This window comes from Bufo gargarizans, chromosome 4 (genome assembly GCF_014858855.1).
Source record: "Bufo gargarizans isolate SCDJY-AF-19 chromosome 4, ASM1485885v1, whole genome shotgun sequence".
NCBI classification, from domain to species: Eukaryota; Metazoa; Chordata; class Amphibia; order Anura; family Bufonidae; genus Bufo; species Bufo gargarizans.
Window position 1 is genome coordinate 235,268,013 of NC_058083.1, and position 17,530 is coordinate 235,285,542.

At 42.3% G+C, this 17,530-nt stretch overlaps 1 long non-coding RNA gene across 1 annotated transcript; it reads left to right on the top strand.

Annotated features, from left to right (window-relative positions):
- The first annotated feature begins 464 nt into the window (after nt 1-464).
- Nucleotides 465-14,633, top strand: LOC122935874. Its single transcript, XR_006388846.1, has 3 exons — nt 465-520; nt 2,195-2,254; nt 14,500-14,633. It is a non-coding gene; the product is annotated as an uncharacterized LOC122935874 (long non-coding RNA).
- The last annotated feature ends 2,897 nt before the right edge of the window (nt 14,634-17,530 follow it).

Consider the following 17,530-nt stretch of genomic DNA (forward strand, 5'->3'; position numbering starts at 1 on the left):
TCTAGAAAGGCATCCAGGTCCCTCTTGAACTTTTTCAGTGAGTTCACCATCACCACCTCTTCTGGCAGAGAGTTCCATAGTCTCACTGCTCTTACCGTAAAGAATCCCCTTCTATGTTTGTGTACAAACCTTCTTTCCTCCAGACGCAGAGGATGTCCCCTCATCACAGTCATAGTCCTTGGGACAAATAGATGATGGGAGAGATCTCTGTACTGACCCCTGATATATTTATACATGGTTATTAGATCACCTCTTAGTCGTCTTTTATCTAAACTAACATGCAAATGCAATGCCTAACCTCCACTTAACTTCTAGAGTTGAGCGAATCAAAGTATCCGAAGTGGTAACAAATCAATTTTTCCTATAATGATGCCATCATGGTGATGCGATCACTGATGAGGTCACCGCGCACACCCAGCATGATCATATGATGAAATCATCACTCTTGCTGCAGGTCCTTTGGCGAGTTTTCTTCAATCAAGAAGGGAGCGGACGGCCTCTTTGTGATCAAGTGGTTGAGGTGAGTGTTATTTTTGTTGAACTCCTGATTAACCCTTGAGTAGCTGAATGTTAGTCACAGATGCTGTGATCAGCATTGAACGCTGCATCTGAGGGGTTAAATGATGGGGGGGGGGGGGGGGCGGTGCAATTGCCATTCTCTGTTATTGCACTAGCTCCACACAGTGGAAAGCAATTCATGATGAACTAATTTATAACTAATCAACTCTCTAGTAAAAATTTGACGAAGCTGTTGAATCAAATTTTTCAAAACTTGATTCATCTCTAATTACTTCCACAGTTGTTCCTCCCTCATTGAGTTTTATTGATTATTGGTAGCACATGCCTGATTACACAGGGAGATAATTGAACATATTTCATTGTGATCCCTTAGCCAACAAATGACTTGTTTGCTCATTTATCAGCTAATTATATGAGCCAATTAACAGGAATAAGCATTCCTATGAACATTGGCCTGAAAATCAGAATCAGAACAAGGTCTTCATTTACATAAAAAACGGAATGATTACATTATCTGAGTACAAAAAAAAAAGATAATTTACATTTTTATCTAATTATCAGTAATATGTAAAAAATAAAGTGATTAAGTTGGGACTAGTATGTTATAATATGTAAGTTTTAAAATGCTCCAAAATAGGGCTGTGTGGCTCCCGAAAGGATAACAGCATGTCCAAAATGTAACCAATCAAGGCCCAATGGTACAAAACTACTGGAGTTGGATACTATCTTGGATCAAACAGACTTGGCAGATAGAACTACCATTTGAGCCACTCGTAGTTTTGTTTCATAGCTTTCCTGAAGGGAAAAAGATACCAAGACTGATAGATGGGGTTTTATTGGTAGCATTGAGATGCCTATTAAACAAATAGCTAATGCCACATACACCGTCTGACAGGGAGTTCCAGGGGCAAATGCGATACTTTTTTATTAATGGACCAATTGGAAGCAGAAAAAAATAAAAACCATATTTCACCTATCTTCTTAAACAAATGGCAGACCTTTATTGGCAAACATCTGACAAATGTAGAAATGCTAAATCTCATGCGTAATTTTCAACACACAGAATGGTACCTGTCAAAGGATATCAAAGGACAGCTGGGACATCTTAAGGTTTTATAGATACTTTATCACATTGTATTGAACTATGAGACTTAGCTTAGAGGAAGCACATCCAGACGGTGGGGGGAGGGGGGGGGGGGGGGGTGAGTTGAAATAAGGTTTGGAAATAGAATGGTAAATTGTTATTATACAATATTCTGTGTTGCCAATTGGCTATATGGATGCCATGTTAACACTATAATACTGTAGAGAATGTACTGTGATACACATTTAGTTTTGTACCAAAATAAATAAAATGTTTAATTAAAAAAAAAAATACTCCAAAATACAATTTCTGTCAAGATTGGTTCTTGATATTATAAGGCACCTTCTAAGCTAAGCTACAGTACATCAGAGTTTAAGTAATTTCATCTCTCAGTATAACCACTGAGAGATGAAATTACTTAAACTCTGATGTACTGTAGCGTAGCTTGGAAGGTGCATTTTGATATCAAGAACCAGTTTTGTTTAGGTTTTCTTACCCCCTTCTATAAGTTCAGCATGCAATAAATAAAACTCATTAAAAGGAGTTGTCTAAACAGATTTACCAATTAATTATTTCTTCTTTATCTTGAAGGTGTAAAGTTGACTAGAAATATTTATGGGAGGCATTTACAAAGACCAGAGCATACTAGAGGTAATCAGAGACTTCCACGACTGGCAGTGGGTCAGTCCCGATACAGCTACTGTTTCTGTTAGACATCATATTTAATGGCTCTGAGATTACATTCAATCTTAAGTGCCGAGCTGTTTACACTGGGAACTGTTGTTTTATTCTAGACCTGCAGGAAATAATAAACTGTTCTATGTGTGACAACATCCATATATTCACAGAGCTGAAAAAGACAAATACTGGCAAACAATGCTATTTGTACTAATTACCTGGGAACTCTGCAACTTGGGCTTTTTCAATAGACAATAATAAATGCTTTTCAAGAAGTTGTAAAGATTGACATAATAGTTTATTATGCCAAGTTTATCAGTTTATGACTGGGGCAAGTTAATTCAAGGTTTTGGTTTGTGTATTGCCTTCATACTTGCTGATCTTAAAGAGGTTCTGTATCTGTATCCTCTGGATAGATCATCAGCATCTGATCGACGGAGGTCCAACCCCTGGGACCCCTGCTGATCAGCTGTTTGAGAAGGCAGCGGCGCTGACAGTAGTGCCGCGGCCTTCTCGCTGTTTATCGCTGGCCCAGTGATGTCACCACTAGCTTAGCCGCGCCCAGGCCATTGATACAAGTTGTGACGTCACTGGGCCTGCGGTAAACAGCGAGAAGTCTGCGGTGCTACTGCCTTCTCAAATAGCTGATCGCATGGGGTCCCAGGTGTCGGATCCCCGCCGATCAGATCCTGATGATCTATCCAGAGGAAATAATACATGTAAGGAATTCATTAAAATATATACACTCACCTAAAGAATTATTAGGAACACCATAATAATACGGTGTTGGCACCACCTTTTGCCTTCAGAACTGTCTTAATTCTACGTGGCATTGATTCAACAAGGTGCTGATAGCATTCTTTAGAAATGTTGGCCCATATTGATAGGATAGCATCTTGCAGTTGATGGAGATTTGAGGGATGCACATCCAGGGCACGAAGCTCCTGTTCCACCACATCCCAAAGATGCTCTATTGGGTTGAGATCTGGTGACTGTGGGGGCCATTTTAGTACAGTGAACTCCTTGTCATGTTCAAGAAACCAATTTGAAATGATTTGAGCTTTGTGACATGGTGCATTATCCTGCTGGAAGTAGCCATTAGAGCATGGGTACATGGTGGTCATGAAGGGATGGACATGGTCAGAAACAATGCTCAGGTAGCCTGTGGCATTTAAACGATGGCCAATTGGCACTAAGGGGCCTAAAGTGTGCCCAGAAAACATCCCCCACACCATTACACCACCACCACCAGCCTGCACAGTGGTAACAAGGCATGATGGATACATGTTCTCATTCTGTTTACGCCAAATTCGGACTTTACCATTTGAATGTCTCAACAGAAATCGAGACTCATCAGACCAGGCAACATTTTTCCAGTCTTCAACAGTCCAATTTTGGTGAGCTCGTGCAAATTGTAGCCTCTTTTTCCTATTTGTAGTGGAGATAAGTGGTACCCGGTGGGGTCTTCTGCTGTTGTAGCCCACCTTTATTTCCCATTCTGACATTCAGTTTGGAGTTCAGGAGATTGTCTTGACCAGGACCACAACCCTACATGCATTGAAGCAACTACCATGTGATTGGTTGACTAGATAATCGCATTAATGAGAAATAGAACAGGTGTTCCTAATAATTCTTTAGCTGAGTGTACTATATCAGTGGTGCCCAACCATTTTTCATCTGGGGGCTGCACTAGACATGGAATTAATTTTGCGTGCCAGAACCAGGTAGTTTTGTCAGAAAGAAAAGCAATCGGGGGGGCGGAGCTAACTGCAGAGCAGAGAGGAAGCGGCTTGGAGGAGCTCCTCTTGCAGTTTGACAAAAACACAATATATATTCCAACACAAACTGGACTAAATCCTTTAAAACAAACACAGATACTGGTCCAGGACACGGTGTGGATTCTAAAGATATAACTTTTATGGCATTCTGAAAGGATTGAAAATCGCGGCCTACAGCACTCTGTGAAGCACGGGACTTTATTTTGGCGCTTAGCCATATTACACGGGCTGATTGCCGGCAGATTCCAAAGCCACTCCAGCTCACAAATACCAGTGGCAACTCAGGATTGCCTAACTATTTAACCTGTTCATGCTGACAGGATTGCCTGGATAACGGCGCATACCGGAGAAATTCCCCTCCTCCTGGATTGCCCAACACCAGTTCGCCACTAACCTAAGGAAGACCAGGCGGCAGGCAAAGGAGCCGCTGTCGGCCAGAGAGAAGGAGGACCGCTGCACGTATCGGGCTCTGTATCCAAGCGGTCGGCGCATAGCGGAGGGAAGATAATTGCACGGAGCACGCTGCATCCGCAGGTCACCAGCCCCAAGCTGACTAGACATTGAGCCTAAGTCAGTAAACATCGCTCCGGTGAATAAACAGTAGGGTCGCTAGAAGCAACACATCATCGCGGTTACCCTGCTGCCGCTTAGAAAAACAGCGCTGCAGTGATTATAAGCAGCCGATCCAGGGTGCTCTGTGGGAGCGCAAGACTAATCGCATCACCGCAAACAGAACTGTGATTAAAGCAGACACCGCGCCAGTGAAAAATCTTACCTTCAGCCTGCGATCCACTGCATAGGACACCTGACCTGCCGATCCGGAGGTGACTTTAATCAGAGACAAGTATCAGAGGCACTCCTGACTCTACACCAGCAGCTCTGCGAAAATTACAGTCCCCACACCGGAATAGATTCCTCACCCTCAGCCGATTATCATCTGCAGAGGACACCTGATCTGCCGAACTTGCCTCACTGCATTCAGCACACTGACTGGAACGTTCCGGTACCGAAATCTGGACCCTCAGCAAGAAGTGTCCTGTGCGGCCTACTATACAATCCAGAGCCACGGGCTAGATTTTGGAGCGGAGCCACCCCTAGCAGAGCGGCTTGAGGAGCGATTGGACCCAGCGGAAACCCGGATCGTCCGAGCATCAACACCTAGGCCCACACCAAGTCTGAGGAACGAGTGGACCGCACGATCCTTCCAGCAACGGCCTCCGGCGCACGCAGTGGCGGGGTAAGCTCTGAGGAACCGGGAACGTTAGTTACTCCCATTCACCTTAACCCCTTTCCACACATAAACGAAAGTCGACACGCGCCCGGCACCTGCAGCCCTGTTCAAAGAAGACCGGCCTGGAAGCCCGTCAGCGGTTAACCCCGCTGCGATCACCCGTAACCCTGATCGCAAGACGATTTAATACTCGTGATCTTAATTGCATCAAGCGGACGATTTTTCGCATCTAAATTTTCGCATCCGAAATATTCGCAATATCGGCCTACATCTAAATTTTCGCATCCGGAATTTTCGCAATATCGGCCTGTTCGCGAATTTTCTCCCGAAATTGTTCTTAGCCCATGTCTTCTGCTGTGATCATTCAAGATAAGAACAACCGTATTTTCTAACTGGCAGACAAGACCACAGGGGTATACGGAGACCCTCAAACTACTGGACCGTCGGAGTGTAGTCGTTTTTTTTTTTTTTTTTCATCTGAGCGCACATTTGTTTCCTACCAGTGCTCCACGCATAACCAGAGATCCGCACCCAAGTCCGCTGTGAAGAAGCACACAAGCTACCGTCTTTCTGACACACAGTCTGTTCGCAGAACAACCACATTCCTGAAGAGGCCTCATCAGGAAGGACTCCCAGCAAAAGATCCCAGTGATATACTCATCTACTCTCATTCGAGACTATTTCCTATTTTTGAATAGTTTCCAGGGTCTTTGGCCCAATTTTTCTAGCCTCTCCTAAAAAAGTTTACTAGAGGCAACAGAATGCAGAAACCTATGTAAACAGCAGTCGTGGCCATTGAGGGCTTTAAGGACAGATTATAAGAAGGACCTACAACTCCATCCACATCTTCCTGCTGCTCCTTGACGTCCACACTTAAGAGGATTGAACATCTCTTTCTTTTAGCTAATTAGTGATGGTAAAGATCGGCCCAGGTAAACCCAGGCCCTCCTCCAACAAGTGTCTCACAGGCTCTTTGGACTCCTATATGCAGAAACGTCCCCCTGCTCCACCTACAAAATCTCCACATTCACAAAGAAACACGCCCTCGAGCTCCTCAACTAAAGATATTGCACCTAATAACACCTCAGAGATGGAAAGCGATCAGGAAGATGACACATGCTTACCTATCTCCAGAGCCTTTCTGGGGCAGGCTCTTTCAAGAGCGCTCGAACCTGTTGTAAAAGAACTGCAAGACATTAAGCAAGAAATGAAATCCATAGGGGGAAGAGTGGAGCAACTAGAGTCTACGCAAGCACAAATAATCTCATATACGGAAGCGACCTCTGCAAACTTTTCATCTTGTCAAACACATATGAACAAAATAGTCAACTGGATGGAAGACCAGGAGAATAGAGCGAGACGTAATAACCTGAGACTCAAAGGTATCCCAGAATCCATTTCTACAGAGGCCTTACTCGATACAGTCAAACAAATATTCTCTGCAATATTAGGGGACAATTACCTATTGGAAATTTCCATCGAAAGAGCGCATAGGGCGTTACGAGCTAAACCACAAGGGTCGGACCCACCGAGAGATGTAATTTGCCGCCTCTTCAACTCCAGAGTGAGAGACGACATTCTAAAATTTGCCCGTACCAAACCTTCGGTCAAAATCGAAGGATCTGAGATATCAATTTATCAAGACCTGGCAAGGGTCACACTTTCCAAGAGGAATATGCTCCGCCCTTTAACAGAAACCCTACGTCGCAGAGACATTCCTTACAGATGGTTGTTTCCGTTTGGCCTCTCTTTTACAGTTGAAGGGAAAAGATACATCCTGAGAGATCATTCCGAATTGGCAGAGATCTTATCGTCGCTCCAGATAACTGATATAGACATTCCAGACTGGTCTCCAATATCAGACCTCACCGGATTGCCGATAATACCACCACCCACGCCATGGGAAACAACCAGAGCAGAAAGGAAGAGCCGCAGCAAGAAAAGACAAGGGAAACTGACCCCTAGACGACTGGATATTGATCCCACCTGAGAACTATCCTAACATGGGTGATATTAGTTCACTGATTCCGTCGGTGCATATTCTACTATATTTAGTAGTTCTTTTGTTCGCAATTACAGTTTGAAGCAGCTACTCCCTTTGTTAGATCCACTTCTGGCTATGTGACATTTTATTCGAAGGGGTCGAGAGAGAGAACCGAGATATCATATCCTCGGAAATTCATAATCTTGCTTACTTGGCACTTTTATGCTCATTGGGAGCTTGTCTTGATCTCTCTCTCACCCCTAGATATTACCCCACATACCTAGAGGTTCAGATCGGATATTTTCTTTTGGTCAGATAAATGTCCCTGACCTGTTAGTCCTCTTGTTATAGTCAAAACAATGTTTTACCTGATAGAACCCTCACGGCTACGGCATCTTCATAATGACGCATGTGCAAGTTCTACTTCATTTTCATTTTCTGATGTTTATTCTTTCTAAGATGTTACGTCTGTGGTTTTCACAGTCAAATCCTTATTGTTTGACCTTTATCTCCTCTCAGCCTCCCCCTAAATTACAACTCCTGGACCTCTTACCCTTCTACATCACAACACCCAGTTATAACTTCGACTCTCGAATAATCCATCATTCTCCTCCATGACCACCATACATTTAACTACTTATAATGTTAGAGGCCTAAACTCCCCGATAAAGCGCAGCCAACTTCTCCAAACCATGAAAAAGTCCCGAGCTGACATCCGATTCTTACAAGAAACATACTTCCTTGCAGCAAAGTCCCCCTCGTTTCAAAACCATTTTTATAACCAGTGGTATCACTCACATACTCATACAAAGAACTCCAGAGGGGTAGCCATTGCTTTCTCTAAACACATTACATTTGAACTAGAGAGCACATACAAGGATAATGAGGGCAGACTGCTCATACTCATTGGTCTGTTGAATGGTAAACAGGTTACATTAGCGAATCTCTATGCCCCTAACACACATAAACCACAATGGATAAGGGACAGCACGACACTGATACATAGCATGACAAAAGGAGTACTAATAGTTGGTGGCGATCTCAACGTAGCACTAGATCCTCTCCTCGACACGTCCTCCGGACGTTCCACCCTTTCTTACAAGGCACTCAGACATATTAAAAAATCATTACAGATACTATCCTTGACTGATGTGTGGCGCTTTATCCACCCTTCGGAGAGAGATTACACGCTGTACTCAACACCACATAACACTTACCATAGGATCGATTATTTCTTTCTCCAACAGTCTTCCCTCACTACAGTACAGTCATCTACAATAGGTTCGGGAATACATTCAGATCACTCCCCATTAAATATTCAAATAACAATGTCTGACCGACCGAACACGCGCCCACCTTGGAGACTTAATGAAACCCTCCTCACCTCTACGGGTCTTCATAAAAGAATTACGGATCGTCTCAACTCATATTTTAAGATAAACAACAATTCAGAGGTCTCTTTGCCGGTAGTGTGGGAGGCACACAAAGCAACCATCAGAGGTGAATTCATCTCCATTGGTACATTCTGTAAAAGACAGAGGGAACAAAGAATTAATTCCCTACAGTCGGAGATCTCAAGTTTGGAAAAACTTCATAAACGATCTCTTATTGCGCCAATTCTCCAAAAACTTACAGACCTCAGATTACAGCTCAGAGATCTTCTGAACAAAAATTCAGCCAAACTTTACATGTCTGTTAAACATTCGTTTTATGCCCATGGTGATAGAGCATCAAAATTAATGATGTCCCTTATAAAAAGGAAAAAAGCTCGCACCTTTATAAGAGAAATTAAGGACATTAGGGGAGATATCACTAATGACCCTGAGAAAATTGAAAAATAATTTATCAACTTTTACTCCTCATTATACCAATTACACGCCCCAGGGAAACAAAAGAACGAGCAGGATTCTCTAGCTGCGATATCGAATTTCCTATCTCGTGCCTCCCTCCCCAAACTAGACCCCAACACACATGCAGACCTGACAAAACCCTTCACTCAAACGGAGGTCCAGTCCATCCTTCGAAAATGCCCTAAACAGAAAGCACCTGGACCAGATGGCCTTCCCTGTTCTTATTACAGTTCCTTCTCGGATGTACTTCTCCCTCACCTGACGGACACATTCAACGCCTACCTCTCGGGCTTGAACATGCCAAAACAGGCTCTTGAAGCCTACATCACTTTAATTCATAAGGAGGGAAAGGACTCCACCCAATGCGGAAGTTATAGGCCAATATCTTTGTTAAATACAGATCTGAAAATATATGCTAGCTTGATGGCCAACAGACTCAAACCTTTAATCCCTTCTTTGATTTCTCCAGAGCAGGTGGGGTTCGTGTCCGGAAGGGAGGGGAAGGACAACACTCTGAGAATTCTCTCTATCTTGCAAATAGCCAACCAAAAGAAAATCCCCTTAGTCTTACTAGGAACGGACGCAGAAAAGGCGTTCGACAGGGTGGACTGGACCTATATGAAACAGGTACTCCTACACTTTGGCTTACCACAGAAGTTTGTGGATGCCATACTCTTGATGTATGATTCCCCTACAGCGAGACTACGCATAAACCAAAACCTATCAGCGCCTTTTCATATATACAACGGAACAAGGCAAGGCTGCCCACTTTCGCCAATCCTCTTTGTACTCTCACTCGAACCACTATTAGCCTCCATTAGATTACATCCTGACATCAAAGGTTTTAATGATGGTAGTTATGTACACACTACAGCTGCATATGCGGATGATATCTTGTTGACATTGTCAAATCCATTTTCTGCTTTACCCGCACTACAAAATATCTTAGAAGAGTATGGCAAGATATCAAATTTCAAAATAAACACCTCCAAGTCAGAGGCACTTGGTCTTAATATTAGCAAAGAGGAAACGGATACTCTACGCTCCCGACATCCCTTCCATTGGCCAAAATCACATATTACATACCTGGGTATAAAAATTAGCTCCAACTGGAAGGATTTATTTTCTTTCAACTATGCTCAAATCCCAAACAACTTTAGACAGATATTATCCTCGTGGTCCTTACCCTTCTTGTCTTGGATGGGTCGCAAGAACCTAATTAAAGCAATACTTCTTCCCAAACTGACTTATCTGTTCCAAACTCTTCCAATCCCACTCCCGGTATCCTTTTTTTAACAATTTACGTAAAATTATAAGTAAATATCTCTGGGATGACAAAAAACCTAGACTAAATTGGAACCTGTTAACCCAACATAAATCAAGAGGCGGTATGGCGGTACCTGACTTTAGACTATACTACGAAGCCACCCACATCGCCAGAATAGTACAATGGTTAAGGTCAGATAAAAACAAACTCTGGCTCCCACTTGAAAATCTATTGGCTACATCCCCCCTCAGATCGCTGCTTTGGAGGAAAAAAGATAAACCTATCTCCCAACTCACATCAAACGCTATTACACAATCCTCTCTATCATTATGGCACCAATATATGGACGCTTTAAGCCCCGCCCAATCCCCCTTAATGACGTTAACGGACATCTCAGATTTATATCGAGAGAGATATAAAGACACAGGTCTCAAGTTGAAGGACATCAGCTCCATCACACTATATTCTTTTCTCAACCAAGAACAATTGGAAGACCCACTGAGCCTCATCCCGATGCACTCAATACATAAAGCCCACATACGCTCGCTAATGAAACCATACCTTTCCCAGACCACTAGCCCTAAAGAGCTAACTCAATTTGAAAAATTGGCAACCTCCGCCACCCCTCCTAAACATTTACTCTCTCAGATTTATAATATCTTGCAACAATTAAAACATCCAAACATTAGAGAATTTTTTAAATTTTCAAAATATTGGGAGGAAGATCTTGACACCACCTGGTCTACCGCAGAAACCAAACAAATATACCTCAAATCCCATGGTATCTCTAGATGCATTCGACTTCAAGAGAATTCATATAAAATAGTAACTAGATGGTACCGTACGCCAGTAAGACTAAAGCAGATGACCTGTCTGAACTCTGATACCTGCTGGAAATGTAAATGTTCGAGAGGCACATACATTCACATGTGGCGGGAATGTCCAGTGATCAACCCATTTTGGACCCAGGTACTCAGCTCAATCAAAGAAATATGCGCCCTAACACAGGATTCAACTTTGGCTTCTATTTTTCTCAATATCAGCTTAGATAATATCCCACCCAAGAAAAGAATCCTCTTTCAACACCTTACCGCCGCAGCCAAATCATTAATTCCTCAACACTGGAACCAGCCAAGCTCCCCCACCCTCCCACAATGGCTCCACAAAGTTAATCACATTTTTCACATGGAAGAGTTATCAGCTTGGGAATTGAGAACCCATGATAGGTTTCTTAAAGTTTGGGATGGTTGGGTTAAATATCGATCTTCTACCTCAACTATACAACTTCTATCTGAATCAAATTAATCTCATCATGGGTGTTCACGATCATCACCACACACTAGAGGTCCTCTCCCCCCCCCTCCTCTCCTCCTCCCCCTCCCCCAACCCCCTCCACCCCTCTCCCCGACGGAAAAAATAAGCATATATCTCTGGAGTTACAAGCCCAATCCTCTTCCGTCAACAACATTGATCTACGGTTCCCCCCTCCCCCATCTTATTTCAGCTTGTTATGATCTGCATAATATGTTTTTATGCTGTACATTGTTGTAATGATACTGACTGTCTATTCTCTTCTTTATTTCGTATACAATGTACGTTTACTGATGCCTATTATTCTATTTTAAAAAATTCAATAAAAAGAAAATTGAAAAGAAAAGAAAAGAAAGAAAAGCAATCATTAAAAAGGAAATTATTCTAGTAACATAGTAACATAGTACATAAGGCCGAAAAAAGACATTTGTCCATCCAGTTCGGCCTGTTATCCCGCAAGTTGATCCAGAGGAAGACCCCTCTCTAGTAGCTATAGCCTGTAATATTATTACGCTCCAGAAATACGTCCAGGGCCCTCTTGAATTCCTTTATTGTACTCACCATCACCACCTCCTCAGGCAGAGAGTTCCATAGTCTCACTGCTCTTACCGTAAAGAATCCTTTTCTATGTTTGTGTACAAACCTTCTTTCCTCCAGACGCAGAGGATGTCCCCTCGTCACAGTCACAGTCCTGGGGATAAATAGCTGATGGGATAGATCTCTGTACTGACCCCTGATATATTTATACATATTAATTAGATCTCCCCTCAGTCGTCTTTTTTCTAAAGTGAATAACCCTAATTTTGATAATCTTTCAGGGTACTGTAGTTGCCCCATTCCAGTTATTACTTTAGATGCCCTCCTCTGGACCTTCTCCAGCTCTGCTATGTCTGCCTTGTTTACAGGAGCCCAGAACTGTACACAGTACTCCATGTGTGGTCTGACTAGCGATTTGTAAAGTGGTAGGACTATGTTCTTATCACGGGAATCTATGCCCCTTCTGATGCAACCCATTATCTTGTTGGCCTTGGCAGCAGCTGCCTGACACTGGTTTTTGCAGCTTAGTATGCTGTTTATTAAAATTCCTAGATCCTTTTCCATGTCAGTGTTACCGAGTGTTTTACCATTTAGTAATTTACATAAAGTATTAGAGGGCACATATCTGGCCATTATTACTGTGAGGGGGCACGTGTGAGCATTACTACTGTGAAGAAGACACATTTCTGGCCATTGCGACAGTGAACGGGTCACATGTGAGCATTATTACTGTGAAGGGGGCACATAGCAAGACCAAGAAGCGGAATGCAGGAAACTCTCTCCACAAATCCCTTTGGGTGCAGCATTATAAGTTCTCTCTCCTTCATTAATATTGCTAAGTTGGTGAGGAGCGCTTCCTGAGGAGCCACCCAGACGGCCCACACAGGGACCGGACTTAGCAAAAGAAAAAGGCTCAGGTCCAATCATTTCCCACATATCTGAGCATTACGACTGTGAAGGAGGCACAAATCTGGGCATTATTACTGTGAGGGGCACATGTGAGCATCATTACTATGAAGAGGCACATGGGAGCTTTATTACTTTGAAGGGGCACATGGGAGCTTTATTACTGTGAGGGGGCACATGGGAGCTTTATTACTGTGAGGGGGCACATGTGCGCATTATTACTGTGAAGGGACACATGGGAGCTTATTACTGTGAAGGGGCATATGGGAGCATTATTACAGTGAAGGGACACATATCTCTCCCTCATTAGAGCTGGTGAGGAGCGCTTACTTAGGAGCAACCCAGACGGCCCATACGAGCCCCAGAATTTCCATCATTACCACACCTCGCCAGTCACATCTAACTCCTGCTCCCTTCTGACTCGTCCTCACCTTCTCCGACGTGCTCTGATGAGGTCCGTACCGACGGGTGTGAGAAGATGGGGTCTCCAGTCGCTGCAGAAAATAATTGTACTGTGCCACTGCAGTGGCCCAGGCATGTCCTTTCTTCTTTTTCAACTAAGCACAAGCTCCGCCTCCGGTCACTGCGCGGGCTGCATGATACAGCTTTGCAGGCTGGATGTGGCCCGCGGGCCGTAGGTTGGGCATCACTGTACTATATCATTCCATGTCATTATTGATTTATTGTAAAATAAAATGGCAAAATACATACTTTACAAAGTTGGAGAACAGTGGACTTCCAGGCCAGGTTATACAGTATCTTATGACTGTTCTTTTTAGACTTTTTTTTTAGCATGACATGATCTAGTTTAAATATCATTATAGGGAAGTGGAATCATCTAGAAATAATCTAGGAATAATAATTCAAAACAGTAGAGCAAACAAACCAAAGAAATGATTCTAAGAGTGCTGAGAGGTGCTGAACATTGACTTTCCTCTTGATTTCTATGGCCGACCTGCTGCACACAAATCAAAGATCTTCTTGTGCAAGTCCATGCATTAGCTATAGTGCTGGAGCAATGGACTAATGGATCACAGCTCACAGTCTGGCTGTCCGAAGGATGAATCTGCGATTTGGGAGCACAGTGTGTATCCGAATGCATAATGTCCATTGTAAACTTTGGTGGTTGGATGATTTTAAGTTAACAGAAGTAAGTCACCTATCCATGGGTATTATCTATTAGACAAGGGTGGCTACTAGGGATAAGCGAATCGAATTCCACGAATTTCAGGATAACTTAGATTTGCCGCAATGCTGAATTTCCTCATGCTTTGCGGTAGCAAATCGATTTAACCTGAAACAATGTAAAAAAACAAACATTAAAAGTAATGCCTCATTTATTTGCTCATGACAGGCCGCCCGCTGTGAAGATTGCGTGAAGATCTCAGCCAAAATCTCGTGTGTGGTGATGTCATCTCGGGCCACGTGAGATTTCGTGCCAGACCTTCAAGCAAGATGACAGCGGCTGGCCGTCATGAGAAAATGGATCAAGTAAGTATTTTTTATTTAATTTAAAAAAAAATTACACTTTTATGTATATCAGATGCTGCGATCATGTATGAACGCGGCATCTGAGGGGTACAAGGAAATGCTCTTAATGAAGTAATTCATCACAAAGCAGATTTTTGGGGAAATTTGGTGAAGCAGCCAAATTGAATTTTACAAAACTTTGCTCATTTCTAGTGGCTACAAATAATTTTCTTTCATATTTGATTTTACTCGCGAATATCGCCACTTTGAAAATTCACAAATATTTTGAATATAGTGCTATATATTCGTATTCGCAAATAGTGTCGAATATTCTAATCGCGAATTTATCGCAAATATATTACATATTTTTGCAATCAAGTAAACAATGCCTGGAGATCACAAATTGTTGAATTTGCAAATTTATGGCGAATATTTGGCCAAAAATTTGTGAAATATTGCGAATTCAAATATTGCCTATGCCGCTCATCATTAATGATGTGACACATCTATGCTTTACATGCACAGCCCATTCATTTAATGGGGTACTCTGTGATGCTTACTTTCCCCTGTGCCACTGGCAGGTTGCCTAATTAGTTGCTGCTGATTTTGAGAGTAGAGAGGTCCCAGGTACATCCCGGAACCTTTAGACAAAAAGAGGTTGACCAAAGCAGCCTATCCCTTTATACTTTCCTTAGGACAGCATATCATCAACCTCAATAAGTAATTAAATACCAGAAATAAACAGGAAGAGGGTTTTCAACGAGCCAAATCTAAACAATGATTTAGTTATTTCTTTTGTGGTTCTGTGGTACATACAACAATTTTTTAAACAAGCATAACACAAAGAATATACAATAGCCCAAGCGAAACATTATAAAACAGCACAGTCACAGTAGGAGAGAATTTAGGTTTGAAGACTTTCAGGACTTCAAGTTCACATGTTAGATATTTGCCATACACACCACTATTGTATATGCCAGCCATGCAACTCAGAACTTCAAGACATACTATACTGTGTAGGTTGTCTAGCTTGCTAGTTCCTTGATCAGGTGTATTTGTTGTCTGCCTCTGTACAGATTTTCTGCCCATTTACTTTATTCAGACCCTCCACTCCTAACCTGACCTGTGCCTGAACTATGATATTGCCTGACCCTTCAGTGCCCTGCATCGTTGTGTCTGACACCTGTGGGTCAGCTGTAAGTCACATAAAGAATACTCATGGAGGTAGAGGCCTGGTGGTTTCCCTGAAGAGAAGTCCAGGTCCCTGTACAGGGGTTAAATGGCGAATACCAGGGGACTGCCAAGATAACGCCCTTAAGTATAGCCCAAAGTCAAATCTGTTGGTCGGCCCAGTGGTTCTGCACCCACTGCTGTAACACTCCTCACACACTATATGTTTACCACTCCTACATTACATACAGTATGTTCCTCTCACATGTCACTCACACACAGAATGCATGCTACTCACACATTTCACCTACATGTATACAGACAAGTTAGTTACATAATGGACGCATGCTGCTCATAAATTGGATACATGTAGCACACACACCACCCACTAAAAGACACATAGTGAACTCTTTATACATTTGACAAATGCCACTTACTCATTGAGTTCATGCTGCACATAGACCTTTGGATGCTGCAACACATAAATCATTTGCACACTGGACCCATGCCACATACACACTGCTCACAAATTCTATCCATCTAACACACTTACCAATCAGGTTAGACACAGATTCCTCTCACACTTTAGATACATGCTGCTCATACATTGTATAATTTAATTTTGTTAATTGTAAAAAGGCAAAAAGTTGCAAAATGTTCACACAAGTGAGCCCAAAAAGACGCAAATCCCCAGAATTATGGAGGGCAGGATATAATAAATTTTCCTCATAGTTTTATGGGCTATGGGTGGAATTTATCATTGTTGGTGTATTTGAGGTCAGTTTTTAGGTTGGAGATGCTGTGCGCACTTGTGCCAAATTTATGAAATTAGATCAGAGTGATAAATTTAGTGCAAGTATAATGTGGAGAATGCCTATATAAGTAAAAGTACACCTGGGGGATGCCTGGCGTGAAGTTGCGACTTTTTAAAAAGTCGCAAAAGATAAATGAAACATTAAAGTGATCTACACAACAAACTTGGCCTAAAATCTCCTAGACTTTTGAAAGTGGTGCAGGAGAAAAAAAAGGCACAAAATTTGGGGTAGCTAAATATGTTCCCCAACAGATGCGACAATTTTACACATTTGAATAACATCCCTCTATGTCTATAGTCTTTTAACACATCTTGATTCTGAGACTGTTTGTGAATATTGCCTAACATGTTGCTGTTTACTAGTGTATTTGAAATGTTTGTCTATAAAAGATAGTGTCACCCACTTTAATGTGCAAAATGCAGCACATAAAAGCATTCCGTGATGTATTTTCTATCGTGGAAGTAAATGCAGAACATATACAAGTATGAAGCTCCGGGTGAACATTGTCTTTCTCCTACTTACGGTATATGACCCTGCCAGGCTGTTGCAGAAGTGGAAGAATATATTTTCTGTATTTGAAATATTTGACTGTAGCAGATTTAATTGGAAGGAAGAAAAAGAAGGTTTTGATTGTGTATTAGTTCATTTGAGTATGGGTAAGAAGACCCATTATATGCACGTGGTCATACCAAAAGTGGCGTTTGAAACTTTTTGGCCAGAGGTAGGGCAAATAATGGCAGACGGAAATAGTAATTAACCTCACATACCACCCATTAAGAACCCCATGTGTCTTACTTTAACCTAGTGCAATTCATAAATCCCTAAACTTAATAACAGACTCAGGTAAGTGGACATTTATAGTACTAACAGCAAGAATGAATTTAAGCTCTTTAAGCTCAGTTCACATTTAAATCTGGGGTATATACATTA